This window comes from Lagenorhynchus albirostris, chromosome 6, assembly GCF_949774975.1.
Source record: "Lagenorhynchus albirostris chromosome 6, mLagAlb1.1, whole genome shotgun sequence".
Taxonomy (NCBI): domain Eukaryota; kingdom Metazoa; phylum Chordata; class Mammalia; order Artiodactyla; family Delphinidae; genus Lagenorhynchus; species Lagenorhynchus albirostris.
Genome location: NC_083100.1, coordinates 109,872,009 through 109,899,140, shown reverse-complemented (window position 1 = coordinate 109,899,140; position 27,132 = coordinate 109,872,009). Strand labels below are relative to the sequence as shown.

The window sequence follows — 27,132 nt, the reverse complement described above, 5'->3', positions numbered from 1 at the left end:
ATTTCTTATTATTAGAGAAAGGCAAATCAAAACTACAATGAGGTATCACCTCACACCAGTCAGAAAGCCTATCATTAAAAAGTCTACAAATAATAAATGCTGGAGAGGGTGTGGAGAAAAGGGAACCCTCCTGCACTGTTGGTGGGAATGTAAACTGGTGCAGCCACTATGGAGAACAGTATGAAGGTTCCTTAAAAAACCAAAACTAGAACTACCATATGATCCAGCAATCCCACTCCTGGGCATACATCTGGACAAAACTATAATTTGAAAAGATACACACACCCCAATGTTCATAGTAGCACTATTTACAATAGCGGCCATGGAAACAACCTAAATGTCCATCGACAGAGGAATGGATAAGGAAGATGTGGTACATATATACAATGGAATATTACTCAACCTTAAAAAAGAATGAAATAATGTCATTTGCAGCAACATGGATGGGCCTAGAGATTATCACACTGAATGAAGTAAGTCAGACAGAGAAAGACAAATATCATATGACACCACTTATATGTGGAATCTAAAAAAAGAATGATACAAACGAACTTATTTACAAAAACAGAAATAGACTCACAGACATGGAAAACAAACTATGGTTACCAAAGGGGACGGCGGGGAGGGATAAATTAGGAGTTTGGGATTAACTGATACAAACTGCTATGCATAAAATAGATAACCAACAAGTTTTATATATATATATATATATATATGAATCACTTTGCTGTACACCTGAAACTAACACAACATTGTAAATTAGCTATACTTCAATTTTTCTTAATGGTTAAAAAAAAACACTGTCGGGCTTCCCTGGTGGCGCAGTGGTTGAGAGTCCACCTGCCGATGCAGGGGACACGGGTTCATGCCCCGGTCTGGGAAGATCCCACATGCCGCGGAGCAGCTGGGCCCGTGAGCCATGGCCGCTGAGCCTGCGCGTCCGGAGCCTGTGCTCCGCAACGGGAGAGGCCACAGCAGTGAGAGGCCCGTGTACTGCAAAAAAAAAAAAAAAAAGAAAAACACTATCTTCGTTTCTCAGTTCCAGGTTTTGTGTAAAACTTCCTAATTAACACCTCCCCTTGAATAATCCCAGAGCATCTCACACTCAAAGGATCAAAACCCAAAATTTTGGTCTTCCTCTCCAACCCCCTATTCTGATCTCTTCCAAGAATCAGATCTCACTCAGCAGCATCACTAACCTGCCTGTTGTTTGAGCCAGGAATGTCGGTGTTGTCCTGGCACCTGCCTCTCCCACGCTCACAATAGTAAATGGATGACCAAGCTTACTGTGGTCTTTTTTTTTTTTTTTTTTTTTTTTTTTTTTGCGGTACGTGGGCCTCTCACTGTTGTGGCCTCTCCCATTGCGGAGCACAGGCTCCGGAGCGCAGGCTCCGGACGCGCAGGCTCAGCGGCCATGGCTCGCGGGCCCAGCCGCTCCGCGGCACGCGGGATCCTCCCGGACCGGGGCACAAACCGGTGTCCCCTGCATCGGCAGGCGGACTCTCAACCACTGCGCCACCAGGGAAGCCCACCTACTGTGGTCTTAACAGTTCTTGAGACCCCAGCTTTTCTCTGTCTCTGTCAACATCCTGATCCATCTCTTCCCTGGACTGCTACAGTAGACTTCTACTCTGGAACTGCTGTGACTAGTGCAATCAGAGTGATTTTTTTTTTCCTAAATGCAAATCCCATGTCCATCCACCCCTTTCCAACCCCTGGCTCCACACCTATAGTGAGGCATCTATGTCCCTCCCCTGGGCTACCTCATTGCCCTACACTTCTGCCCAGCATAGGACACATCCCATCTCACTTATAATTGTTCATCATTCCATCACACACACACAAACATGTGGAACTCCTCATTAGCTCCTTGAGCCAGGGACCATGTCATTCTTCTCTGTAGCCCTTGGTGGTGCCCAAGAAAGGTTCATGGGAATGAACTAAACTAAAGCGAACTAGATTGAAGCTATTCCTTTTTCACAGCAGAAAATTCAGAGGTTCTGGTGTCTCCATGCTGTCGATGGTTCCTCAATAGTGGCGAACCCTGCTCGGCAATGACTTTGACTGAGGCAGTGAGACAGAATCCATGCCCAGTAGATGCAGCATGAAGACACGGATGGAGAATATGGGTGGATGGGGGGTGGTAGCCATGCTGGACATCAGGGCACGAGGCATGAGAACAAAGTTTGTAACTGTGCTGACGGTAAATGTTTCCACTTGGATTCTTGGCTTGGCCTCCCCTCCCCGAGTATTAACTTCTATGAGCTCCTGTTCAAAGCAGGCACACTTCTCCTTGGCAGTTGATAGCAGAAGTAATAAGCCACCGTGGCACAGTGAACACTGGCAGGTGGCAGGGAAATGGGCTGCTCACCCTGTTCAAAAGAAAGCTCATCTTGGAGACCAAGCAGATGGATGGAAACCACACAGAGCCATGTCCTTCTCAATGAGGCATAAATCTTCCAAAGTGGCTTCCAATGACTTTACCCACAGACCAGAAGGGCACAGGGAGGAAGTCTTTGTAGATGTGGCCAATGTTTCTGCCACAGAAGCTTCTCCATGGACTTGGCCCTGCAGTTTCATCTAATGATTAGCATCTCATCCCCAGACCACAGATAATAGACTCCAAGGAAACCAAAAGCCCCCAGACAGTCCCCCCACCCTTGGCTGCCCCTCCCCACGTGGCTCCCATGGCATTCTGAGCACACCTCACTTTGTATCAGTACTTCCACACTGTTTTCTAGAACTCTACAAATATCTGTCCCGCTTGTCCTATTAATCCATGCACTTCTCAGGGAATGACACTATGTGTTATTCAACTCTGCAGCTTTCCAGGGCCCGTTAAAATTCTTGGTACTTAGTAGGAAGCTTGGTGTAATGAAAAGGATAAGCTTTGATAAGATCCTGGATTTGAACCTTTCTCTCCACAGGATCATAGGCAAGACGTCCAATCTCTGTGGACCCAGTTTCCTCATCTGTAAAATTGTGCACCTGCATTCAGAGTAAATACAAGAATCAAATTTAGTTTTGAGGGCATAGCTCCTAGCACAAATCCCGACACATGCTAGGAGCTAGGATTAATTGAACTGCACCACTCCCAGGGCTAACTTCCTGCCCCACCCCACTTGAAATATTGGGAGGAAATAAGACTGCTTTAGTTCAGAAATCAATGAAACATTTGATAGTTATGGAGGGAGAGAGTTAATGCTCACTGAGCATCTACCATGGGCCAGGAACTCTGCCAGAAGCATCCTCACCACAGCCCTGTTGGATGGACCTTATTACTCATCCTTACAGAGGAGTAAGTTGGGGCTCAGAGAGGTTGGGGTGCCTTGCCCAAGATTAAACAGTTAGTGACTGTCAGAGCTGGAGTATGATCCTTGATATCTGTGACCCTAGAGAGTCAGTTCTTTTTCTTACATCACAAAAATCACCCTGTTGTTCAAGCAAGAAATGACCAAACCTATTGTTTTTGTTTGTTTGTTTGTTTTTATACAGCACATTCTTATTAGTTATCTAGTTTATACATATTAGTGTATATATGTCAATTCCAATCTCCCAATTCATCCCACTACCACCCCCAGCTTTCCCCCCTGGTGTCCATATGTTTGGTCTCTACATCTGTGTCTCTATTTCTGCCTTTCAGACTGGTTCATCTGTACCATTATTCTAGATTCCACAAATACGCGTTAATATACAATATTTGTTTTTCTCTTTCTGACTTATTTACTCTGTATGACAGTCTCTAGGTTCATCCACGTCTCTACAAATGACACAATTTCATTCCTTTTTATGGCTGAGTAATTTTCCACTGTATATACGTACCACATCTTCTTTATCCATTCATCTGTCAGTGGGCATTTAGTTAAGTCTATTGGCTTTAATCTCTTAATAGTTCTTGATCCACCCACCTACTTTTCTCTGTCTCCACCAACATCCTAATCCACCTCTTCCATCAAGAGTAAAGAAGCCACCAATCCATGAGGCCACTGCCACAGAGGAGGCGTGGCTGGGACGGCTCAACTGACAGCCCCTGGAGGACACACACACAGTGCCCTCTGGACAGGACAAGAAGGGTGATCGTGCAGCCAATATTCCACTTCTCCTTGACTTTTGCAGCGTGTTTGTCTGTGGGTTAAATAAGAAAACAGTAATAAATTACCTATCTTCACCCACTGGGTTTTCTATCTAAATGCACATATAAACATTGAAGTCTCCAGCTTAAAACACTTTAAAGGTTCCCCATAACCAGAGTGCAAGTTCTTTAAGGGGTCCATTCACTGGTCTCATCTCCCGAAATCCCCTACTTTTCAACGCATACCTTAGCCACTCCAAGCTTGTAGTTTCCCAAATACACCATGCTGTTGCTTGCCATTCCTTCTACTCTCACTCCCTTTAACTGATTAATCCTACCTATCCTGAATTGAGATTCAACCCAAGCACCTCCTCCTCCAATAAGTCTTCCCTGACCTGCCAAATAGTTGAGCTCCGATTTAACGTCTGAATTTCTCTCTCATCCCTACAACTGCCATGTTGTTTTCTAAATGGCTACTTAGACGTTTATCTCCTGCATCTAAGTGTGAGCTCTTTGAGGACAGAGAGTATATCTTTTTTTTTTTTTTTTTTTAGCGGTACACGGGCCTCTCACTGCTGTGGCCCCTCCCGTTGCAGAGCACAGGCTCCGGACGCGCAGGCCCAGCGGCCATGGCCCACAGGCCCAGCCGCTCCGCGGCATGCGGGATCCTCCCGGACCGGGGCACGAACCCACATCCCCTGCATCGGCAGGCAGACCCTCAACCACTGAGCCACCAGGGAAGCCCGAGTATATCTTAATTCACCTTTTTATTTTCATCATCTGCCACCATGGCTCACACATAGAAGAAGCTCAAAAAATAGTGTTGAATAAGGAATAACCACTGTGTTCTTTTTGAGTACTAAGCACCCCAGGAAATGCATAGGAAGCTAAAAAAAAAACCAAAAGGGTAGGTGAGAGGAATAGTGTAGACCCAAAACAAATGGAGAATAATTCCATGGTGATTAAACGGATGGCACAAACATCATGCAGAAATGCCAAATGAACTCACAGTGCTTGATGAGCGGGCTGTATCAGGAAAGGCTGCAAGGAAGCACAGAGCATTGCTCTGCAAAGGTGTGACCCATCTTTTATTGACCTGAACATCCCTTGTGAAATGAATCCCTCACTTACCCACTAGTCTGGGCTATCTGCTGTGAGCTGCCTTCCAAGGAAATCCTGGGCTGAGGAAAAAAGGAACTCATTATTGATTGATCCATTGTTCAACTGACAAAACATGATGGTCATTAGAGCATGAGGAGTGATATCAACCATCATAAGAAAGGAAGAAAACCAACCATTGACACTGGGGTTTCTTAGCGGAGTCTTTTGAAGAAGAAGGGAGCACAGAGGTCTTAGGAACCAGACTCTCAACCTGTGCAATGGGTATAATAACAGCCAGTCAGTGGTGTGGTTATGAGCGTTAAATGTGATCATGAATGTAACGTGTCTAGTTCAGTGTCCGGTACACCCAATAAACAGTAGCTACGACTGATGGGTCAGTTTTTTCTTTTTTCTGGAAGCTGAAATCCTCTAGAAAATATTTGCTGAATTTGGATGCGAGGAGACAAGTAAACAATGTTTCTCCAGTGGAGTTTTCACTGGTGTATTTGTTTTCTCTGAAGCACCTCTTTTATTTAATCCCGATATTATTCCAGTCTATCTATTACAGCAAATAGTCTTAAGAAGGAGGCTTGAATTCGGAAGTAAATTGTACTCACAGATCATGCCTTAGAATGTGCATTATTAGTGTTTAACTGGAAAAACCAGATAGAGAAGAGCAATGATCCCACTGGAAAAAGCCAAATTGGATTTTGAAGACATTTTGATTTGCCCACTTTTTCTTTTTCTTCCTGGCAAAGGGAAAGCAAAAATTAAATGGCTCTGCATGTTTTTTTGTGCTTTGCAACAACTCCAGAGAGCCTCATCACTCCCAAGCTCATCAGCTCTGTGGTTCCTTTTCTGCATTACTGGGAGTGGCTCAACGAGAGAGTGTATGGAGAAAATAAATCCTCCTATTTGTGTCAAGTAATGTGAATATATGACTGCAGCCCTTCTCTCTTCTTAGAGCTGAAAAACAGCTACCTATTTCTTCAGAATAGAATCTTATTTTTTCTCAATTATTTATCTGTTCCTCACTTTGCTCTGAAATGCAACACTGCCAAACTATTCTAGATGATCAAGGGATTCAGATAAAAGAGCTACCAAAACAGAGCAATGTCCAAAAATAGAAATTAAATCCATTTATCCTTGCCCCACCTGACAAAGGAATTATGCTAGATGGTGTGATTTTTATTTGCACACAGGGCAAAAAGGAAATGTAAACAAAATACAAGTTCAAGTTCTCCAGCCCCCCTTTGCGTTGACCCCTTCAGAGTCCTCTTCCCCCCCCACCCCCTCCTCGAGTTCCCATCACCCTCATGCGTGCTCTCCTGCTCTCCAGGAAGGACAGGTGTTGCAGAAAACCAAAAGTTCAGCCAAGACTCCTGAGTTCCTTCACCCAGTTCACAGGCAAGATCAAGACCGAAACCATAAGAAAAGCTGGAGGCAGAAGGCAGGCCACCCACAATGGGACACAGAGGAAAAGACAGGGCAAAAACGAAGCAGGGGCATCCTGGGAAACTCCCCACAGAAAGAACTGGATGCTGTGACTTGCTTTTATTGGTCACCCAGAGAAAGATGTGACTTGGGGAAGCAAGCAAGGTCACAGGGATTAAGTTTGTCTGAAAGATAAAGAACCTTATTTCTTCAGTGCCCTACCACCACTGTGGGACTGGGGTCATTTTCAAGCAACTCTTCCCGTACCCATTTCTATGGCTTTAGTCTAATAGTTTGAGCACAAGTTACAGAATTTCTTTGCAAGCCCCATACCAACAACCAAGGCATATGGTAACTGATTCTTCCTTGGAATCATTAGTTATTAAAGAATAATGACATCAAAAAATATGTTCAGGGCTTCCCTGGTGACGCAGTGGTTGAGAGTCCGCCTGCCGATGCAGGGGACACGGGTTCGTGCCCCAGTCCGGGAAGATCCCACATGCCGCGGAGCGGCTAGGCCCGTGAGCCATGGCTGCTGAGCCTGTGCGTCCGGAGCCTGTGCTCCGCAACGGGAGAGGCCACAACAGTGAGAGGCCCGCATACCACAAAAAATAATAAATAAATAATATGTTCATACACATAAACCCACATAAGCAAATACCTTTGAAGCTTCAAATGTACTTATATTGTTCAACCAAATATGCATGTATTTACATTCCAAAATCTAGCCACAACTATACACAGTAATACCTCAAACTTCAGACAACTTTATGTCTCTAGAATCCAACTAGAGTTAAGAGGCAAAAAACCCTGGACCTTAAGAAGCCAAGAAAGTGAACATTAATATAAGGTTCCTGATTGCCCCACCTACCCCAGGAAGTCTAAGGATCTAGTCCACTGAGTAGGAGACCTGTGGGTCTTGGGAGGAGTGGGGAAAGGACAGCAAAACTCTCACTTCTTCAAAGCTCTGGAGGTAGGTGGCATTATAGAATTTATATGCTAGAGGCTAACGGTAAGCGAAAGAGGGGGGTGTGCACGTCACCAAATCCAAAGTTCATTTCTCAAAAGAAGACATACAGATGGCCAACAGTACATAGAAAGATGCTCAATATCACTAACCATCAGGGAAATGAAAATCAAAGCCACGATGAGATATCACTTCACACCTGTTAGCATGGCTATTGTCAAAAAACATAAGATGACAAGTGTTGATGAAGACAAAAAGAAATCAGGATGCTTGCGTGCTCTTGGTAGGAATGTAAAGTAGCACATCCACTATGGAAAACAGTGTAGAGATGCCTCAGAAAGGTAAAAATATAACTGCCATATGATCCAGCAATCCTATTTCTGGGTATTTATCCAAAAGAACTGAAATCAGGATCTCAAAGAGATGTTTGTACCCTCATATCCATTTCAGCATTAGTCACAGTAGCCAAGATATGGAAACAACCTATGTTCATCAATGGATGAATGGATAAAAATCTGTTATAAATATATATACATGCACATGTACATATATAATGAAATATTATACAACCTTTAAAAAGAAGGAAATCCTGCCTTATGTGACAGCATGCATGAAACTGAGACATTATGCTAAGTGAAATAAGTCAGTCACAAAAGGACAAACACTGCACGATTCCATTTATCTGAGGTACCCAGAAAGTTAAACACATAGAAGCAGAAGATGGGATGGTGGTTGCCAGAAGCTGGAGGAGGGGGAAATGGGAGTTGCTATTTAACAAGTACAAAGTTTCAGTTATGCAAGATGAATAAGTTCTAGAGCTCTACTGGACTACATTGTGTCTGTAATTAACAATACTGTAATGTACACTTGAAAACTTGGTAAGAGGATAGATTTCATGAAAGTGTTATAATAATAATCATAATAAGTTCAGCCTGTAGGGGATGCCAGGAGCCAAGAGATAAAGGCAGCCGATAAACATACCAGACAGACACGAATAGGGACCAATCATTGGAGCTGCCAAGAGGGAGTGGGGTCCTAGGTGAATATGAAACCCAGAGCAGTGACCCAGGTGGATAAAGAGTATTTGCTGCCCAGTGCCTATGCGTGAACAGCCTGGATTTCTCTGTATTTAATTTTTGATAGTTTGATTAATATGTGTCTTGGCGTGTTTCTCCTTGGATTTATCCTGTACGAGACTCTCTGTGCTGCTTGGACTTAATTGACTATTTACTTTCCCATATTAGGGAAGTTTTCCACTATAATCTCTTTAAATATTTTCTAAGTACCTTACTTTTTCTCTTCTTCTTCTGGGACCCCTATAATTCGAATGTTGGTGTGTTTAATGTTGTCCCAGAGGTCTCTGAGACTGTCCTCCATTCTTTTCATTCTTTCTTCTTTATTCTGCTCTACGGTATTTATTTACACTATTCTATCTTCCAGGTCACTTATCCGTTCTTCTGCCTCAGTTATTCTGCTACTGATTCCTTCTAGAGAATTTTTAATTTCATTTATTGTGTTGTTCATCATTGTTTGTTTGCTCTTTAGTTCTTCTAGGTCCTTGTTAAACGTTTCTTGTATTTTCTCCATTCTATTTTCAAGATTTTTTATCATCTTTACTATCATTACTCTGAATTCTTTTTCAGGTAGACTGCTTATTTCCTCTTCATTTGTTTGGTCTGGTGGGTTTTTACATTGCTCCTTCATCTGCTGTGTATTTCTCTGTCTTCTCATTTTGCTTAACTTAACTGTGTTTGAGGTCTCCTTTTTGCAGGCTGCAGGTTTGTAGTTCCCGTTGTTTTTGGTGTCTGCCCCCAGTGGTTTAGGTTTGTTCAGTGGGTTGTGTAGGCTTCCTGGTGGTGGGGACTGGTGTGCGTGTTCTGGTGGATGAGGCTGGATCTTCTCTTTCTGGTGGGCAGGACCACGTCTGGTGGTGTGTGTTGGGGTGTTTGTGAAGTTATTATGATTTTAGGCAGCCTCTCTGCTAATGGGCGTGGTTGAGTTCCTGTCTTGCTAGTTGTTTGGTATGGGATTTCCAGCATTGTAGCTTGCTGGTCATTGAGTGGAGCTGGGTCTTGGCATTGAGATGGAGATCTCTGGGAGAGCTCTCGTTGATTGATATTACGTTGGGCGGGGAGGTCTCTGGTGGTCCAATGTCCTGAACTTTGCTCTCCCACCTCTGAGGCTCAGGCTTGACAACTGGCCAGAGCACCAAGACCCTGTCAGCCACATGGCTCAGAAGAAAAGGGAGAAAAAAATAAATAAACAAAGAAAAAAATTATAAATTTATTTTAAAAAATTGTTTTAATATTATTAAAATTAAAAAGTAATAAAAAAAGAAGAAAGCAACCAAACCAATAAACAAATCCACCAATGATAACAAGTGCTAAAAACTAAACTAAGATAAACATATAAATCATAAACTAGTCAGTCGCATACAGCAAACCCAAGTTTATAGTTGCTCCCAAAGTCCACCTCCTCAATTTTGGGATGATTCATTGTCTATTCATGTATTCCACAGATGCAGGGTACTTCAAGATGATTGTGGAGATTTAATCCACTGCTCCTGACAGCCTGGGTTTCTTTAAACACCCAGTGATGGAACAGACACAGAGCAAGAGCCCCAGGCCTTCCTGGGAATCTGTCTCAGACTTTGAAATGTAGGAGAAGAAGCTAGTGTATCTTATCTTCCTGCTTAGAACAAATAAAAAGCAGCAAGTTGCCAGTGAAAAGCATGAAGCTGACAATGTTATCCATGACCCCAGCAGCAGGTGGCAACAGCTGGCAATATAACAGAAGGAAAGGAGATCTAAATTTAAAAAGCACATCTACAAGAACCCTGAGCACACTTGTATGTTTAATCCCAACCCAACGACTTCCTAGGGCCATTGATCAAGTCATTTAACCTCACAAGCTTCAGTTTCCTTGTCTGTAAAATGTGTGTAGTAAAACCTGCCCAGGTGGCTGTTTTGAGGATTTAATGAAACATGAATCTGAAAAAAACAGTTGGTGCCTTGCATAGAGAAGGAGCCCCAAAACACTGCTTCCATTGCCTGCTCCCATGATATTAATCTGAGTCTGCTGCACAGCAAAGGATTTGGCTCCTTTCTGCTCTTCCAGAAAATCAGGGGAGAATGTTCCTATCTCCTTATATTGAGGAGAGTAGACTCAAGGGGTAAGCCATTTAGACATTTTAAGATACCAGGGATGGCCTTCAGAATGGAGATTCGAGTATAAGATGTCTTGGACACCAAGAACAGATAAGCAATAGAAGGTTGTCATCATAGTTATTATTGTGGTGATTGTTGTCATCATTGTTGTTGCTGTTGTTTTGATATTCTGGAAGAGAAGATGCTTCACAGGCTTAATGAAAAGTTCCCTGGCTGGAGTGTGTGTGTGCGTGCAAGAATGAGGGAGTGCTGGGTGGATGATAAAGTCAGGGAAAGAAGCAGCAGGAGGAGGCAAAGGTGCAGACCTGTGAATCTATATGGTGGCTCAAGGCTCCTGTTCAATGGGGATGGAGTTTAAAGAAGGCAGTGCAGGAGATGAAGCTGGTGTCTTAGTCCATTTGGCCTGCTATAGCAAAAATACTCTAGAGTGGGTGGCTTATAAACAATAGAAATGTATTTCTTACAGTTCTGGAGGCTGGGAAGTCCAAGATCAAGGTACCAGCAGATTCAATGTCTAGTAAGGGCTTCCTGGTTCATTGATAACCATCTTCTCCCTGTGTCCTCACATTTCAAAAAGGGCAAGGGAGCTCTATGAATTCTCTTGTAAGTACACTAATCCCATTCATGAGAGCCCCACCCTCATGACATTATGTAAACCTAATTACCTCCCAAAGGTTCCACCTCCAAATACCATCACCATGGGGCTAAGGCAAGAGCCAATGAATTTTGGAGGCACATATTCACTCCATGGCAGCTGGAAGGCAGAAAATGCCAGGTCAGAGCAGGCCATGGACATCATGCTACAGAGACTGAGCTTTAACGTGGGACCACTGAAACAGGTCAAGTTTTCACCTTAGAAACTTCATTCCCTAAGGCAAGTCAGCTGTGGACTCCCAGGGAATGACCTTTTTTTGCTCTTTAGAGCAGCACTGTCTAATAATAAATATAATGCAAACCATGCATGTAATTTTAAATTTTCTAGTATCCACCTTATTTTAAAAGTACAGGTGAGGTTGATTTGAATAATATATTTTATTTAACCTAATCTATCCCAAATATTATCATTCTAATATGTGATCAAATGTTAATAAATAAACATTAAAAATTATTGCTGAGATATTTTACCTTTTTCACCATATTAAGCCTTCAAAATCTGGTATGTAGTTTACACTTACAAAACATCTCGATTCTTATTAGCCACATTTCAAGTGCATAGCTAGCTGGCTACCATATTGGACAGTGCAGGTTTAAAGCAAGAAAGACTATCCACTGGTGAGCTGGGTTTAAGCAAGCATTTTAGGAGAGATCTTTCATTGGTTGGAGAAAACATTGAAAAGTCATTATGGGAAAGCTGGGTAAGAGATAGATCAACCAGCTCACTTCACCAATAAACCCTAGCTTATCCTCCTGGAACTTTAAGAATCTTTGCATGATTTGCCATACACCCTACCTTCTGTCAAAACAAAATGACATTCCCTGGTGCCATGGAGAATGCAGGAGTCTGGGAAATTAAACATGATGGAAATGATGCTGAAGAGACCTCAGGAGTGCTCTCTGGGTCTGTCTCAGCTGGGACCTCCACCAGGAGGGCACTGAGGCTCAGGCTACTTGTGCCCACTAGAGACCTGGGAATCCTGCCTGGTGCTCTATCCTGGTTCCCAGGATAGAACTGATCTTCTTCCCAGAGAAGCACTCAGTGGGTCCCTGGGGGCATTTCTTCAAGGGAACAGTAGCCCAGTCATGACCAGCACCCTCCGGGAACACTTGAATCTATCCTTACACCCCCGTGAAAATCCTATGAGGGTATTTGGCACTTAGGGGGCACACTGTGCCTTTAGGGCTCTTGTTCCTTCCCCTTGAATTACAAACACTCGGTAAACACCTGGTTTCCATAACTAAACTCATAGTAAGGAGGTCCTCAGAGTCTTTCAAATCTGCTGTTAGAAAAACAGACAGACAGAAAACACTCTCCCTGAGCCCAGAGCTTCCTGAGGGAGGGTCTGGTGCACTGCCTCTCCTCTGGGGCAGCCAGAGATAATACACAATGTGTTTTTTGGGACCTGCCTGGGAGGATAGTGACATTTTCTTCTTTATCCTCCTCCAAAAGCAGATCTATAAAGACAAGCATTCTTCTTGGGAGAAGAAAAATATTGTGTACTTTGATTTTGTCCCCACTGTATATTTTGCCAGCACAGGTTAAAAAAGCAAAAGAGGAAAGAAAGGACAAAAAGACAGGCATGAGGGATTTTATGGAAGAAAAGCTGCTGATAAACATGTGAGTCACACTCAGCTCTTTGATTGTCCCTGTCTGGTCTGAGGAGATAACAGAGGCACCTTACCCTGTTTGATGGGGGAAGTGCTTTTGCCATGTGACCATTTAGCCCCAATTAAGCAGGAATTCTAAGCTAGTTATTTCCCTCTTAGGAGGACAAAAAGAAGAAAAACAGTGTCGTGCCCAACCCCTGCTGCCTGTGTGGACAGCTTTTCCTCCCCATCGCTAACACACTTCCTCCAGGACCTGATCCAGACCCATGACTTTAAGTACCATCTACATACAGGTCATTCCCCAGCCCATATCTCCAGCACTCTGCCCACCCTCACCACTGACCACCCATCTGCTCCCACCTGTGTTTCCTTCTCATCCCGCGCAGCCAGTGACTCAGGCTTACGCTCTTAGAGGTACCTTTGACTCATCTCTCTCTCCCTCATCCCACATCAAATCCATTAGCACATCCCAGAGGCTCAGAATATGTCTGAGATCTGACCATTCTCATCTCCTCCTCTGCTACCACCCTAACCCATCTCCATCTCTCACTGCAAGGCTTTCTGACTGGTCTCCTCACTCCCACTCTTGTCCTCTAAGATCCACTATCCACACAGCAGTAAGACGGATCCTTTGAAAACCTAAGTCAGATGATGTCATTCCTCTACTCAAAAGCCATCGGCTCCCCAGTTCCCATGGAATAATATCAGAGCTCTTGTGAAGGGCTGCAAGCCCTCTGGCAGCTCCCACTCAGCTCCAGCCACAGTGACCTCCTTACAGGCTGTCTAGGAAGGACACCCTGTTCCCAGCTCAGAGCCTTCACACTGCAGTTCCTTCTGACTAGCCCCACCGCAGACCTTCATATGACTAATCCTCATTTCATTCAGTTCTCAGCCCAAAAGTTGCCTCTGCAGAAGGCCTTCCTGGCAAAGCGCATCCAATAATGCACCTTCACCAGACCCTGTTCCCTCACTCTGCTTTGTTTTTCTTTGTAGTATTCCAACTACCTGACTTGATATTATATTTTTATCTGCTTACCTATTTATCATCTGTCTGCTCTCACCAAAATGTAAACTCTGGGAAGGTAAGGACTTGTCTTATCCACTGTTATATCTCTGTACCTAGAAGAGTGCTTGGCACAAGGGCGATCAATAAATATTTGTTAAGTAATTGAATTGAATTCAGCAAATTGCATCATAGGCAACTCCTTTGAAATTCTTGGTCCCAGGAAATAGTAAGTTGAAGGCTGGAATTTTCTTTCAAAGATTTTTCATTTATTTGGAAAAGCAAAGCCAGTGTAAACTTGACTCCCCTATAAAATTATTGGGTATTCATTTATTCAACAAATTTGCCTTGGGTGCCTGTTATGTCCTAAGTACTGTCAAGTTCATCCCAGAAGGCAATTTTTTGAAGATGGAGGAGAAGAAGTACAGAGAGAAATGAGGCCCAAAGAGGTCCCAGCAGACAGATGGAGGTCCAGTGATTCCTTCCAACATCAAAGAACAGCTAGAAGAAGTGTCACCTTTGTTGCCTGGTGACAAGGATGACGTGTATAGGTGAGCCATGGACCAGGGTGAAGGAGGTAACTTGTGGGTTGCAAATTCTTCTGTGTAGCTGCACTTGCAATCCCAGCTGAATTCACAGCATAACCGGAAGCCACTCGAACAGGTTAAAGGTCTCCATGGAATGCATGGCCCTGCGGCCTAAATCCTGCCACCAGCAAGGCCTGTGTCTATGAAATCCAAGTGTGACGATCACCGGAAGGAGCTCCGTCTCCCAACATGATGTATTACATCTCACACAGCACACTTGGATTTATTCTCAAGGAGAGTTTCCAGTCAGGGCATGAGGGTGGTAGAGGTCTGGAATGCCGTCACCCACCTCTCTTTACCTTTAGTTCTAATCGAAAGGTAATAGAGTTTAACAAGGCTTGAGGAAGAAAGGATTTGTCTTACTAATGTTACCCTTGCCCAGTAATTTCCAGAGGTCAGAGGTCTCTGGAAAGACAGGGATTGAGGCCCAGCAGAGAGTTTAGACTAAGGCAGGGTCCCCCTCCCCCTATAACTTCTCCAAACCTGGGTCCACCCCAAGTGTGGCAGGGATGTGACCCCCCCAGCACAGCTCACTACAGGGCTGCCTCACACCTCATCTGGTCCCATGGCCTTCATAACATGCACATAATTGTTGCTGGTGCCTAAATATTCCAAGTATTCTCTAGTCCATACCCCAGCCCTGAGCTCCGAATTCACACCCAACGTCTCCCCTTGGACATGTAACAGGTAGGTCCCAAATGAACCTGCCCCTCCACCCCAGGCTCCAGTAAATGGATGTCCGTTCATCCAGCTGCAGAGACAAGAATCTCTGTCACTTTTTATTTATTTTTATTTTTATTGGGGTATAGTTCATTTACAATGTTGTGTTAGTTTCAGGTATACAGCAAAGTGAATCAGTTCTACATATACATATATCCACTCTTTTTTAGATTCTTTTCCCATATAGGTTATTATTCCGTATTGAGTAGAGTTCCCTGTGCTATACAGTAGGTTCTTATTAGTTATCTGTTTTATATACAGTAGTGTGTATATGTCAATCCCAGTCTCCCAATTTTTCCCTCTCCCCCTCACCCCCTGGTGACCATAAGTTTGTTTTCCACATCTGTGACTCTACTTCTGTTTTGTAAATAAGTGCATTTGGATCATCTTTTTAGATTCCACATGTAAGCAATATCATATGATGCTTGTCTTTCTCTGTCTGAAGACTCTCTGTCACTCTTGTCCCTTCTCTTTCCCTCGCCCCTCACACCCCACCTGACGATCACTCCCCTGGGCTCCTCTTTCAAAACACATCTAGAATCCAGCCAGCCCTAAGCATCTTACCACTTCCTCTAGGGCGACTCTCTGCAAGAAGCGGCTCTCTCTGCCCCAACCCTTGCCCCTAAAGTTAACTCTTCACAGGGCAACTAGATTTAAACATAAATCAAAATATGTTTTATTTCCTCTTAAATCTTCGAATGGCTTCCCAGTACAATCATAATAAAATTCAAACTTCCTGCTGTGACCAGCAAGGTCTATGGGACCACTTGGGCCTCCCAAGTGGTCTGGGTTCAACACCCACTAACCTCTGCCCTGATACTTGGGTCTTCTTGTTGTTTCTTGAACATACCAAGTTCATTTCTCCTTCAGGGTCTTCATTCTTGTTACTCCTCATCCTAGAAAAAATGGTCTCCCTTTACATAAATGTTGCCTCATCTGAGAGGCTTCCCCAACATCCTATCTAAAATAGCCACTTAACCTCAATTTGCTCACTTTAGGTCTTCAGCCTGCCTCATCCTCCTTAAGAACTTTATAGCATCACTACTTGGCATAACAACGTATGTGTTGTAGGTTTATTTATTGTCTCCCTGGTGGAATGTGAGCCCCATGAGGACAGGTCTTTCTCCTTTCAGGAGATTCATCTGCAAGTAAGAATTTCCATCATCAGAGACGAGGGGAAGGAAATATATTGTTATTTCTGTTATAAATGAGCCCACTCTGACCTCAGACCTCTGCATCATTGCTCACATTTTTGCTGTCAGTCACCCTGAGGTCTTGAAAAAATGAGGCAGAATGGCCATGTATTTCCTTTTGAGAGTTTTTCTTTTTTTTTCTTTTTTTTTTTTTTTTTTTTGCCACACTGCGCAGCTTGCAGAATCTTAGTTCCAGAACAAGGAATCAAACCCATGCCCCTGCAAAGGAAGCACAGTGTTTTGTTTTGTTTTTTATCATGTTTATTGGAGTATAGTTGCTTTACAATGGTGTGTTAGTTTCTGCTGTATAACAAAGTGAATCAGCTGTACATAGACATACATCCCAATATCTGCTCCCGCTTGCGTCTCCCTCCCACCCTCCCTATCCCACCCCTCTAAGCGGACAAAAAGCACAGAGCCAATCTCCCACTGCTATGTGGCTTCTTCCCACTAGCTATCGATTTTACATTTGGTAGTGTATATATGTCAATGCCACACTCTCACTTCATCCCAGTTTACCCTTCCCCCTTCCCGTGTCCTCAACTCCATTCTCTATGTCTGCGTCTTTATTCCTGTACTGCCCCTAGGTTCTTCAGAACTTTTTTTTTTTTTTTAGATTCCATATATATGTATTAGCATACGGTAGTTGTTTTTCTCTTTCTGACTTACTTCATTCTGTATGACAGTCTCTACGTCCATCCACCTCGCTACAAATAACTCAATTTCATTTCCTTTAATGACTGAGGAATATTCCATTATATGTATGTATCACATCTTCTTTATCCATTCATCTGTCGTAGAACACTTAGGTTGTTTCCATGTCCTGGCTATTCTAAATACAGCTGCAATGAACATTGTGGTAGATCACTCTTTTTGAATTATGGTTTTCTCAGGGTATATGCCCAGTAGTGGGACTGCTGGGTCATATGGTAGTTCTATTTTTACTTTTTTGAGGACCCTCCATACTGTTCTCCATAGTGGCTGTATCAATTTACATTCCCACCAACAGTGCTAGAGGGTTCCCTTTTCTCCACATCCTCTCCAGCATATATTGTTTCTAGATTTTTTGATGATGGCCATTCTGACCGGTGTGAGGTGATACCTCATTGTAGTTTAGATTTGCATGTCTCTAATGATTAGTGATGTTGAGAATCCTTTCATGTGTTTGTTGGCAATCTGTATACCTTCTTTGGAGAAAAGTCTATTTAGGTCTTCTTCCACTTGTGGATTGGGTTCTTTATTTTATTGATATTCAGCTGCATGAGCTGCTTATAAATTTTGGAGATTAATCCTTTGTCAGTTGCTTCATTTGCAAATATTTTCTCCCATTCTGAGGGTTGTCTTTTTGTCTTGTTTATGGTTTCCTTTGCTATGCAAAAGCTTTTAAGTTTCATTAGGTCCCATTTCTTTATTTTTGTTTTTATTTCCATTTCTCTAGGAGGTGGGTCAAAAAGGATCTTGCTGTGATTTATGTCATGGAGTGTTCTGCCTATGTTTTCCTCTAAGAGTTTGATGGTGTCTGGCCTTATATTTACATCTTTAATCCATTTTGAGTTTATTTTTGTGTATGGTGTTAGGGAGTGTTCTAATTTCATTCTTTTACACGTATTTGTCCAGTTTTCCCAGCACCAATTATTGAAGAGGCTGTCTTTTCTCTATTGTATATTATTACCTCCTTTGTCATGGATTAGTTGACAATAGATACATGGGTTTATCTCTGGGCTTTCTGTCCTGTTCCATTTATCTATATTTCTGTTTTTGTGCCAGTACCATACTCTTTTGATTACTGTAGCTTTGTAGTATAGTCTGAAGTCCAGGAGCCTGATTCCTCTAGCTCCATTTTTCTTTCTCAAGATTGCTTTGGCTATTCGGAGTCTTTTGTGTTTCCATACAAATTGTGAAATTTTTTGTTCTAGTTCTGTGAAAAGTGCCATTGGTAGTTTGATACGGATTGCACTGAATCTGTAGATTGCTTTGGCTAGTATACTCATTTTCACAATGTTGATTCTTCCAATCGAAGAACCTGGCATATCTCTCCACCTGTTTGTATCATCTTTAATTTTTTTCACCAGGGTCTTATAGTTGTCTACATACAGGTCTTTTGTCTCCTTAGGTGGTTTACTCCTAGGTATTTTATTCTTTTTGTTGCAATGGTAAATGGGAGTGTTTCCTTAATTTATCTTTCAGATTTTTCACCATTAGTGTATAGGAATGCAAGAGATTTCTGTGCATTAATTTTGTATCCTGCTACTTTACCAAATTCATTGTTTAGCTCTAGTAGTTTTCTGGTAGCATCTTTAGGATTCTCTATGTATAGTATCATGTCATCTGCAAACAGTGACAGCTTTACTTCTTCTTTTCCGATTTGGATTCCTTTTATTTCCTTTTCTTCTCTGATTGCTGTGGCTAAAACTTCCAAAACTATGTTGAATAAGAGTGGTAAGAGTGGGCAACCTTGTCTTGTTCCTGACCCTAGTGGAAATGGTTTCAGGTTTTCAACATTGAGAATGATGTTGGCTGTGGGTTTCTCATATATGGCCTTTATTATGCTGAGGTAGGTTCCCTCTATGCCTACGTTCTGGAGGGTTTTATCATAAATCTGTGTTGAATTTTCTCAAAAGCTTTTTCTGCATCTGTTGAGAAGATCATATGGTTTTTCTCCTTCAATCTGTTAGTATGGTGTAACACATTGATTGATTTGTGTATATTGAAGAATCCTTGCATTCCTGGGATAAACCCCAATTGATCATGGTGTATGATCCTTTTAATGTGCTGTTGGATTCTGTTTGCTAGTATTTTGTTGAGGATTTTTGCATCTATTTTCATCAGTGATATTGGCCTTTAGTTGTCTTTTTTGTGGCATCTTTGTCTGGTTTTGGTATCAGGGTTACGATGACCTCATAGAATGAGTTTGGAAGTGTTCCTCCCTGTGCTATATTTATATAGAGTTTGAGAAGTATAGGTGTTAGCTCTTCTCTAAATGTTTAGTAGAATTCGCCTATGAAGCCATCTGGTCCTGGGCTTTTGTTTGTTGGAAGATTTTTAACCACAGTTTCCATTTCAGTGCTTGGGATTGGTCTATTTATATTCTCTATTTCTTCCTGATTCAGTCTCAGAAGGTTGTGCTTTTCTATGAATTTGTCCATTTCTTCCAGGTTGTCCATTTTATTGGCATATAGTTGCTTGTAGTAATCTCTCACGATCCTTTGTATTTCTGCAGTGTCAGTCGTTACTTTTCCTTTTTCATTTATAATTCTACTGATTTGAGTCTTCTCCCTTTTTTTCTTGATGAGTCTGGCTAATGGTTTATCAATTTTGTTTATCTTCTCAAAGAACCAGCTTTTACTTTTATTGATCTTTGCTATCATTCCCTTCTTTTCTTTTTCATTTATTTCTGATCAGATCTTTATTATTTCTTTCCTTCTGCTTCTTTTGGGGTTTTTTTTTGTTCTTCCTTCTCCAATTGCTTTAGGTGTAAGGTTAGGTTGTTTATTTGACATGTTTCTTGTTTTATGAGGTAGGATTGAATTGTTATAAGCCTCCCTCTTAGAACGTCTTTTGCTGCATCCCATAGGTTTTGGGTCATCGTGTTTGCATTGTCATTTGTTTCTAGGTATTTTTTGATTTGCTCTTTGATTTCTTCAGTGATCTCTTGGTTATTTAGTAGTGTATTGTTTACCTCCATGTGTTTATATTTTTTTACAGATTTTTTTTCCTGTAATTGACATCTAGTCTCATAGCATTGTGGTCGGAAAAGATACTTGATATGATTTCAATTTTCTTAAATTTACCAAAACTTGATTTGTGACCCAAGATATGATCTTTCCTGGAGAATGTTCCATGAGCACTTGAGAAGAAAATGTATTCTGTTGTTTTCGGATGGAATGTCCTATAAATATCAATTAAGTCCATCTTGTTTAAACTATCATTTAAAGCTTGTGTTTCCTTGTTTATTTTCATTTTGGATGATCTTTCCATTGGTGAAAGTGGGGTGTTAAAATCTCCTACTATGATTGTGTTACTGTCGATTTCCCCTTTTATGGCTGTTAGCATTTGCCTTATGTACTGAAGTGTTCCTATGTTGGGTGTATAAATATTTATAATTGTTATATCTTCCTCTTGGATTGATCCCTTGATTGTTATGTAGTTTCCTTCTTTGTCTCTTGTAATAGTCTTCATTTTAAAGTCTCTTTTGTCTGATATGAAAATTGCTACTCCAGCTTTCTTTTGATTTCCATTTGCATGGAATATCTTTTTCCATCCCCTCACTTTCAGTCTGTATGAGTCCCTAGGTCTGGAGTGGGTCTCTTGTAGACAGCATATGTGTGGGTCTTGTTTTTGTATCCATTCAGCCAGTCTCTGTCTTTTGTTTAGAGCATTTAATCCATTTACATTTAAGGTAGTTATCAATATGTATGTTCCTATTACCATTTTCTTGATTGTTTTGGGTATGTTATTGTAGGTCTTTTCCTTCTCTTGTGTTCCTGCCTAGAGAAGTTCCTTTAGCATTTGTTGTACAGCTGGTTTTGTGGTGCTGAATTCTCTTAGCTTTTGCTTATCTGTAAAGTGTTTAATTTCTCCGTTGAATCTGAATGAGATCCTTGCTGGGTAGAGTAATCTTGGTTGTAGGTTTTTCCCTTTCATCACTTTGAATATGTCCTGTCACTCCCTTCTGGCCTGCAGAGTTTCTGCTGAAAGACCAGCTGTTAACCTTTAGGGGATTCACTTGTATATTATTTACTGCTTTCCCCTTGCTGCTTTTAATATTTTTTCTTTGTGTTTAATTTTTGATAGTTTGATTAATATGTGTCTGGCATGTTTCTCCTTGGTTTTATCCTCTATTGGACTCTCTGTGCTCCTTGGACTTGATTGACTCTTTCCTTATCCATATTAGGGAAGTTTTCAACTATAATCTCTTCAAATATTTTCTCTGTCCTTTTTTTTTTTTCCTCTTCTTCTTCTGGCACCCCTATAATTTGAATGTTGGAGTGTTTAATTTTGTCCAAGAAGTCTCTGAGATTGTCCTCAATTCTTTTCATTCTTTTTTCTTTTTTCTGCTCTGCAGTAGTTATTTCCACTGTTTTATCTTCCAGGTCATTTCCATTCTTCTGCCTCAGTTATTCTGCTATTGATTCCTTCTAGGTAATTTTTAATTTCATCTATTGTGTTGTTCATCATTGTTTTTTTGTTCTTTAGTTCTTCTAGGTCCTTGTTAAATGTTTCTTGTATTTTCTCCTTTCTAGTTCCAAGATTTTGGATCATCTTTACTATTATTATTCTGAATTCTTTTTCAGGTAGACTCCCTATTTCCTCTTCATTTGTTTGGTCTGGTGGGCTTTTACCTTGCTCCTTCATCTGCTGTTTATTTCTCTGTTTTCTTATTTTGCTTAACTTACTGTGTTTGGGGTCTCCTTTTCACAGGCTGCAGGTTCATAATTCCTGTTGTTTTTGGTGTCTGTCCCCAGTGGGTGTGGTTGGTTCAGTGGGTTGTGTAGGCTTCCTCGTCGAGGGGACTTGTGTGTGTGTTCTGATGGGTGAGCCTGGATCCTGTCTTTCTCGTGGGCAAGACTGTATCTGGTGGTGTGTTTTGGGGTGTCTGTGAACTTGTTATGACTTTAGGCAGCCTCTCTGCTAATGGGTGCGGTTGTGTTCCTGTCTTGCTAGTTGTTTGGCATGGGGTTTCCAGCACTGGAGCTTGCTGGTCGTTGAGTGGAGCTGGGTCTCAGTGTTGAGATGGAGATCTCCGGGAGAGCTTTCGCCATTTGATCTTCTGTGGTGCCGGGAATCCTCTGGTGGACCAATGTCCTGAACTCGACTCTCCCACCTCAGAGGCTCACGCCTCACACCCAGCCAGAGCACCAAGACCCTGTCAGGCACACGGCTCCTGTAGACTGGAAAATATCCAGGAAAACTGAGAAACTCCAGAAGCATGGAGTCTTAACCCCTGGACCACCAGGGAAGTCTCCTTTTGAAAGTTTTAAGTAGGAATAATTCTTACTGCTACCAGCCAAAGCTGAAAAAACTTCATCCCTAAACACCAATTTCTATGAAGTTTTTTCTTCCTACCCAACAAAACTATAGGTTCAAAGAAACTGTCATAGAATTGTTTAATTTAAGGTATATTCGTATTTCAGTCCATCTTCTCCCATTTTGCAGATGAGGAAACTGAGGCACAGAGGAACGATTAGTTCAATGTTTTACGTTGAGTCAAGGCCAGAGTCAATGCAACAGCCTTCTTCCTGCCGGCAACCAAAGCTCACTCCACTACCAAGTTCTTCACCTGCCTCTGAGCTTGTCCTAGGAAAGTTCCTCAGCTCTAAATTTGAGATAACTGTCGGGTTCATCATTTTGTGTAAAATATTTCTGTAACACCTAGAACTGAAGGCCATTTTGCAAAAATATGATGCATACGGCTCACTCCTTCACTAGGCATGCAATCCCTTGCCCAAACCCCACTATTGGAACTATATCCAATATCCTGTGATAAACCATAGTGGAAAAGAATATGAAAAAGGATGAATATGTATGTGTAACTGAATCACTTTGCTGTATAGCAGAAATTAACACAACATTGTAAACCAACTGTACCTCAATGAAATAAATTTAAAATAAATAATTAAAATAAAGTTTTCTAGTAGTCACATTAACGGGAATAAAAGGAAGCAGATAGGGTGAAGGAAGAGGGTGCCATGATTGTTTGGTGATGGGGCTGCGGTCGCTGGAGGAGCCTGGTGAGTCTGGGATTCAAGCCAGTGCTGAGCTTTCTCCATCCATGCTTCCAGACCGTGGGGGGCTGCACAGGGCAGGGAGGCAACTCAGCAGGAACCTGGATTTGGTCCTAAGAGCCATGGGATTGAGAAGGCGTTACCAGAAGTGATCTTGGGACTGACGGGAAGAGAGGCCGGGAGGGGAAAGGAGACCGGTTCCCGAGGGGGAGGGGGTTTCCCGCAGAAAGGGGTGGGGGAAAAGTTGCGAAAGCGGCGTGGGAGCGCAGGGTAGGCAGCGGGTGGCTGCTGCTGGTCTGTTTGGAAAGCAGCGAGTGCCCACCACGAGTGCAAGGGGAGAGCCCAAAGAGTAGAAGTGAGAGGAGTCCAGGGTTGCCTTTGGGCAGTCTGGAAGAGTTAAGCCAAAGGACCCTCGCGCAGCCCCAGAGGGCTGGGGAGGGGGGAGGGGGAGGGATTCTGGAAGTCAGGGCAGCCAAGAGCGAGGAGCATAGGGTGCGGGAGATTAGTTGTGCGGGCAGTGCGGGTGTGGCTTGGGGGCAGCTGGTGAGTATTGCGTGGGAGATCTTGGTTTGGAGTTTTCTACAGTCTTGTAGTCTTGCCCCCGTTGGGTAGACTCACACTACTCGCCTTTGTACTAGAAACGGTGTCTCCTGGGGCAAAAGGAAGGAGCCAGGGCTCTGAAGCTGCCTCTGACGGATGAGGTGACTGAATCCCGGCTGTGCAGGACTCTGATGCTAGATTATCTGGGATCGGCCACAACTGCGTGCTGGTGCCTGTAGCATGAGTGATGTCCTAGCATTGCCCATTTTTAAGCAAGAAGAGTCAAGTTTGCCTCCAGACAATGAGAATAAAATCCTCCCTTTTCAATATGTGCTTTGTGCTGCCACCTCTCCAGCAGTGAAACTCCATGATGAAACCCTGACATATCTCAATCAAGGCCAGTCTTATGAAATCCGAATACTAGACAACAGGAAACTTGGAGAACTACCAGAAATTAATGGCAAATTGGTGAAGAGTGTATTCCATGTTGTGTTCCATGACAGACGGCTACAATACACTGAACATCAGCAGCTGGAAGGCTGGAGGTGGAACCCACCTGGAGATAGCATTCTTGATATCCCAATGTCTGTGGGTATAATCGATCCTAGGGCTAATCCAAACCAACTAAATACAGTGGAGTTCCTGTGGGACCCTGCAAGGAGGACATCTGTGTTTATTCAGGTGCATTGTATTAGCACAGAGCTCACTATGAGGAAACATGGTGGAGAGAAGGGAGTGCCATTTCGAGTACAAATTGATACCTTCAAGGAGAATAAGAATGGGGAATACACTGAGCACTTACACTCAGCCAGCTGCCAGATCAAAGTCTTCAAGCCCAAAGGTGCAGACAGAAAACAAAAAACAGACAGGGAGAAAATGGAGAAACGAACGCCTCATGAGGAGGAGAAGTGTCAACCTTCCTATGAGACAACTATACTCACAGAGTGTTCTCCATGGCCTGAGATCACGTATGTCAATAATTCCCCATCACCTGGCTTCTACAGTTCCCATAGCAGTCTTTCTCTTGGGGAAGGAAATGGTTCACCAAATCACCAGCCAGTGGCCCCTCCAGTCACAGATAACCTCCTGCCAACAACCACACCTCAGGAGGTTCTGCAGTGGTTGCATCGAAACCGTTTTTCCACATTCACGAGGCTTTTTACAAACTTTTCAGGGGCAGATTTGTTGAAACTAACTAGAGATGATGTGATTCGAATCTGTGGCCATGCAGATGGAATCAGACTTTTTAATGCATTAAAAGGCCTGATGTGAGCCCAAGTCTAACCATTTATGTTTGTCAGGAACCCTTGCAGCTGGGGGAGCAGCAACAACAGCAGGAGAAGCATGAGGATGGAGACCCAAATACTTTCTTCGTTTACCATACCATCTACCTAGAAGAACTGACAGATGTTGAACTGACAGAAAAAAATGGCTCAGCTTTTCAGCGTTTCCCCTTGCCAGATCAGCCAGGTCCACAAGCAGGGGCCCACAGGAATCCGTGTGCTCATTAGTGATGAGATGATACAGAGCTTTCAGGAAGAAGCCTGTTTTATTCTGGACACAATGAAAGCAGAAACCAATGATAGCTATCATATCGTACTGAAGTAGGTGTGGGGCATTCCATCCTCAGTGGCTGCTGCTTCTTTCACCTATTGGGAACTCCCCTCTTGAAGGGGGTCTCAAATGGAGCTTTGAAGGGCTGCAGGAACCTGACCCATCTGACTGTGTGTGGGCGGGTCCAGGCCTTGGAGGCAGAATCCCAGGCATCTGTGTTGGCCCAAGCTTTTAGGGCACCCACAGATTACTGCCCAACATGCATTTCTGCAACTATTTCTTTTTTAAAATTTCTGGACCCTATTGTTGATGAATATCAATAGAAACTCCACATCATTTAAGGTGTGTGTAGGGCATAATGATGATGAGAATTGTGTGATGTTTAATGGAAAGATGTTAAATTTTGTGATATGGAGCCATGTAATTTTTTTCTAACATAAAAGCAAACATCTATATTCATAAGACTAGATCCTCAATCTTTTTTGCCTCTGAAAACCTCATCAAAGAGAAATACAGAGAAAGAAGAAAATTCTTCTTTTGATTCCCCTGTAATTCTATGACTAATAGTAACTTCAGCTAACATTTTTTGCACATTTAGTTGTGCCAGGCAGTGTGATAAATTCTTTAAATGGATTATCTTGTTTAAATCCTCTTAATAGCCCTATGTGAAGTGGGTAATAATGATCCCTAATTGAAGATGAGGAAATGAGACATAGAGTGGCCGAGGAGCTTGCTGAGTAACAGGCAGCTAGCTGCTAGTGACACTGAAATGCAAACCCAGGCAGTCTGGCTCTTATTAACTGCCATTCATGAGACTGCCACCCTTGCGGTCCTCTGTGCTTGCCATCATTTCTTACTGTGGCTCTTCTGGTGAATTGGGTATAACACTGAGCGAGAACGGAGGAATTAACACCAAAAGGGACAAACCACACTTAAATAATGATGAACAAATCAAGACCTACAAAAAATGAAAACATAGACGCTTTCAAAGCATCATCAGTTATCAGATTCACAGAATTTGAGGTGGTGAAAACTAGGGATTATCTATAACTCCCCAAATTCACTGTTCTTGAATGACCTTCTCAAACTATTTATTAATGAGTTAGACTAACCTCTGCTTTCTCTTCCCCCTCTCTGCATCTTCTCTTGGTCTAGAAATTTCTTTTACTCATGTAGCGTTCATTTATATAAGCTTTACAAGAAATTCATTCCCATCCTGTTTGCATTCTTACCATATACTTTAGTTCTTCCTGATTGTGATTGTGTGCTCTTGTGTGTGTGCATGTGTAAGACTATGGGTCTTTTTTCACATGTAAATTTTATCCAGAAATCCCTCTACACGTTATGCTGAGGTGAAAAATGATAATGTTCAAAAGATTCTGTATTGGATTTGGACCTGTGTGTGTGTGTATGTGTATTTTTAAAGCATTTGATAAAGTTTAAATGTTTTTATACAGAAATTTTCGTTCATTAAAATCAACCTTCAAAAAAACAAAGCAGATAAAATTTTTTTTTAAATATGCGATTCCACAGCAGATGAATCTGTTTCAAATCCTGCTCCTCCTATTACTAATTGTGTGACCTGATGTAATTTTTTTAACTCCTCTGCAAGATACAGAACGCTCTGAAAAATATGACCCTTTTATAATAGATTGCAAAATATGGAAATAAATACACCCCGTTAGCCCTGTTGACTCTGTGATGAACATGCTAACCCTTTCTTTAAAAAAATGCCTCTTCTCTTAGAGCCAGGACCTCTCACAGCCACTGCCAGTCAGGCAACAGTGGTGAGGTTTCTGTAAAG

At 42.4% G+C, this 27,132-nt stretch overlaps 1 pseudogene; it reads left to right on the top strand.

Moving 5' to 3' along the window:
* LOC132521559 (alpha-globin transcription factor CP2-like) overlaps window positions 1–25,771 on the top strand; it is a 30,251-nt pseudogene extending 4,480 nt beyond the window's left edge.
* Window positions 25,772–27,132: the final 1,361 nt, after the last annotated feature.